We start from the raw sequence: 4852 nt of genomic DNA on the forward strand, positions 1-4852 counted from the left end.
CTTCAAAGACTAGAATCAAGCTTCCTCCTCTCTGGCTCTCGTCATGTGCTGCAAGCTTCTTTCCACCAGCTTTTCTTGATGTACCGCAAGCTTCTTTCCACACCTTGGGTGATGTGCCGCAAGCTTCCTTTCCACACCTTGGGCAGCTGTCTGTAATTTCCTTGATCCAAAGCGCAGGCTCCCCCAAGCCTCACAGAACAGCTGGTCCTTAAAGTTGCTGATGCCTTCCTTCCAGACGCAGTGAACAGAGTCTTATCTACTGCCTTCACACTGCGGGTCACACCTGGCTACCTTCAGAGGGCTCTGGTGTGGCCGCCTCATCAGTCATAGACCAGTCTTGAACAACAGCTGACCACTCAGGCCAGACTTTTCTCACCTCTGAGTGATAGGCTCATCCAATCAGAGTTTGCTACTTTTGCATCCTGAATACACCTCCAATCACAAACCATTCACCGCGTGTTCAATGCATGGGTAAAGCATGTACCAGGCCCCTTCCTGGTATCAGGCTGTGCAACTCCCTAGAGAGGAATTTTAATTAACTCCAGCCCAGGAGCCCCTGACTAGTGGGGGAGGGTCCTCTTCACAAAGTTAGTGCAGCTAAACCCCGATAAGAGCTGAGTGTCTCCCCCAGCCCTCCAGGCCTTTCCAATGAAATAGGGAGGGGCACGGGAAGCTGGGATTTCCAGCCGAACAGCTCGCATTCCTCACACTGCCTCAAGTCACCATTCTTCCCCTGTACACCCACGGGCTCTCAAACATACATCAGGCAGACAAAGGCAACAGGCCCACAGGCATGGCAAACTGCACAGACTTGGTCAGGAGGGTGCCTAGGGACTCACCCCTCCTGACTATAGATTTATTGCTGCCACCACTGTCAGTCTACCACAGCCTTAATAGAGAGGGCACTAGCCACTCTCTGAAAAATAGGGGTGCACTAGGCATGCCCCCTCGACCTCAGAGACAAGCTATAGGGTCTCAATCCATGCAAACCGGGAGACCCTCAGTGGACATGTATGATTGTCATGCTCATTGAGGTAGGGATCTAGAAACTATACAGTAGCTTTTGAGCGACTTGCCTGGAGATTAGCATAAGGCAGGGGAAGCACTCTCTCCAGAGACATGCAAGAGACTTCCCGTCCCAACACATGTTTTTCTGAAAGCAAAAGAGCTTGACTCTGCTCCGACCTGGTGCCTCCTGCACCACCCAAACTGAATTTCTTCACCAAAGAAACGGCCCATCCCGGATGATTTTTCTGATGTGAGTGAAAACTTCTTTATAGCACTAAGCAGTGAATTCCTAACTTCATCAATAGGGGACACCTTCCTGCACATAAACAATCTTCCCCCGGCAATGCAGGCACCCTTGCTCTTCGGTGCAAGGGTGTCTGCATTGGCACTAGGCGGCTAAATTTGCACCAGCGCAGTGGAAAATGAATGGCTACACCATATCCTTGTAAATACGGTGCAGCCCTGCGTTTCAGATGTAGCGGAGAGCAGCTTTAAGCCAAGGAGGCTAATGCCGGGCTCTGCCACTTCCACATAAATATGACCTGGGAATCTCCCTGAAAACGCAGCTGATCATACTAATAGTGAGGCCCCTGTTGTAAAATGTGTAAATATGTGTGCTACACTACTGCCTGAGACCACTACCGCATGCTGTTAATCTATCTATGTCAAGTAAAGGCGTTAGATGGAAACCCTGCCCTGTTCCTCACACTCAGACTTGTATGTTGTATCTGTCACTCTCCATCAGGGACGTAGCTATCAACAGTGCAGCAGGTGCAATGGCACCGGGGCCTACAGGGGTGAGGAGCGCACATCACCTCAATCATTGCTTTCTCTACCAAACCAAGTGATGGGGGGGCATTTCCTTGCTCTCATGGTTGCCCCGATACGCCACTGCTCTCCCTGTGTCCAGTTGTGAATGTGGTGCTAGTGTGTGCGAATCACTTTCGGTGCTTGTGTAAAGAAGGCCTTTCTTCGTGTAAGGAAAGGTGTGTCTTCTGTACCGTCCTCGGGCCCCACACCCAAGATGGCATTCTCGATGGGCCAGAGATGAATGTTCCAGGAAGTGACAGCACACGCGAGCTGCTCCTGTGCACGGGACATGCCGGGGCTTGCACGCAGAGAGCCCTGTGAAAGCAGCAGCACTGCACTCAGTCTGGGATGAGGCGCGGTGAGTAAAGGATGGAGGCATGGCGTGCACAGTGTATCGACCTATGTTTTGTTTATCTGAGGAGATTTCAAACCATACTACCGTTAATTTGGGTCATACTAAATAGAAAAAGATCTTTTAAACAGAGTTTATAGACCGTAAAAACTGAACTGCAGTACAGAGCCTTTGTATAACAGGCAAGGCACTTGGCAGTATCATTGAAGCTGTGACTTGTCTAATATTACTCTAATGGGAATCGCCGATAACGCAGCCTGTGTGTGGGACCGGTATGTGGGACCGGTCGGGACAACATTGTGACCTCTGTATTCTGTGCCTACGCCTGTGCCCCCAGTATTGCCCTAGTATTGTGTCGGATTCTAGATCTGAGAAGCAAGGTCTCTCATAAAATGGCCCTTGTACCCAGGGAACCCCAATAGAGACGCTTACGTGTACATTTTGCGCCTGGAGAAGAGAGTTCTGTGGCCTGCGTGATTTTGCGGCCTAACAATGTCGCTTTTTATGTATTCTAGTTCTGAAAGTGATATTTTGCCCTGTTAATTCTAGGTCTGCGAGGATATTAAAAGGAGGAGCTGTCTGGGGGGGGGGGGAGGGGTACAACAATGTGACCTTGTATTCTGTGTCCGGGGGGGGGATGATTGAGACAAGTCAGCGTCTGAATAGACCCCCCCCCCCCCCCCCCCCCCCCCCCGTGATGCGATCTTGTTATGAGAGTGGATGTGGGGGTCCCAATAGTGGACCTGTCGTTTCTGAACCTAAGTCTATAAACTGTGGCCAGTCTATTATGGATCTGAGGACTGCATTGTGACCAGTGCACTCTGGGTCTTGGAGGGCGATATACATTGACCTATTTATTCTGATTCTGGACATCTGTTGTACAAGTGTATCCTGGATGTGATGGGCTGTTCTGTATGACATATGACATATGTATTCTGGATCTGAGGTAATACACTGTGATCAGTGAATCCTGGATCTGAGTTTGCTATACAATGGCCGCTGCACTGTTCGCCTGTGAGGGTGGGCATGTTTGACCTGTACACGGTAGGTCTGAGTGACTATAGTATGAGATGTGTATTCTGGGTGTGTGTTTAGTGTTCTGGGATCATGGCATTGGCACTTTGGGTCTATGGGGCTGTAATGTGACTGGAACTGTCTCTGTCCGAGGTGCTGGGCTGTACCTGATTCTTCATGGTCTCAGACAATGTTTACTTTGCAAAAGAATGTGTTGTATTTGTAAATGTAAATGTGTTGTATTAGTAAAGCACACAGCTGCCCACACGACGGGGCGTCCCGGCGCTGCACTCATACCGCTGTGGAACCCTTCCTGGCTTTTCCATGTGAAATGTCCACTCCTGGGCACCCCCAAGGTGAAGCAAGGCATCCAAGCGCTGCTGGGGCCGTTGTGGAGATTAAGCACGCTATTGCCCAGAGTCACACCCATGATTAGACTAGGCACCGAGGCGAGAATTATCAGGTCCAGGGAGAATGAGTCCAAGAGCCACCGAGGTGGGAATTGAACCCTGGTCCCGGGCCAGACCTCTGTATCAGGGTCTATTGCTCTAACCATTGAGCCAGGCTTCTCCACCGGTACCCAAAGCTGTGCACAGATGCCACTATTAAAGAGTCGTGATTCCCCCTCCCACCATGCCCCTAGTTAGATACTACCTGTCCCTGAATCTCACTCCTGCAATGTTCTTTTTCATTCCTGCTTTCTCGCTTTGTCACTATTTTTATGTCTTTCTCTTCATCCTTCTTTTGCCATTATTAGATCCAATGTCTGGACATATTTGGGAAATGCTTATGAAAAGCTTACTTTCCACCCATTGCTTACCATTGGCTTTACCACCTCTCTGATAAGCTTCTTTATTTCTTCCAAATAGTATTTACTTTTGGGAACTTTTTTTTTTCTTTTTCATGAAGCACTCCATCAGAGTGCCAATTTTATCTATTTTTTTTTAAATTTTTTTTTTTTATTGAGAGTTCATACCAGAAGATACATATGCATAAATGTGTACATGAATACATAAATAGATACGTAAAATTATACCATCAATAAAAGAAGAAACAAAATAAATAATAAGCCATAAACAATAAACAATAGACAGGTAAAATAAATAACTACAATATCGATAGATCATTCAATTCAACTTTTGCCATCCTCCTAGTAGCTACGGGGGCCCAAAGTCGCTTACCCATTTCCCTTGTCTTCGCTCCCTTTAAATCATATAATGCTTCCTCAATATTATGTATACCCAACATTCTACACATCCACATTTGAAACGTAGGAGCTTCTGTATCCTTCCAGGCTGCACTTATTAAAATCCTAAGGACTGCTACAGAGATGAAAACTAAAGCTTCGGCCTCAATGCACATATTTAATTTCACATCACATCCAATTATTATCAGGGATGGGGATAGATTAATTTTGGTGTCAAGTAACCCTTCTAAGAACCGCACTATTTCAGTTTTAATAATTTTTAGTTTTTCACACCCATAAAACATATGTATAAGATCCGCTGGACCATTTCCACATCTGGGGCAGTTACTATCTGCCTCTTTCCCCCAAGAGAATAATTTTTCTGGAGTATAGTATAGATTGAATAGCGTTTTATAGTGTTGGGCCCTGAGATTCGAGGAGCGCAGAAACCTCTTATCCATTGCTAGTGCTTTATCAAGATC

This window comes from Lissotriton helveticus, chromosome 5_1 (assembly GCF_964261635.1).
Source record: "Lissotriton helveticus chromosome 5_1, aLisHel1.1, whole genome shotgun sequence".
NCBI classification, from domain to species: Eukaryota; Metazoa; Chordata; class Amphibia; order Caudata; family Salamandridae; genus Lissotriton; species Lissotriton helveticus.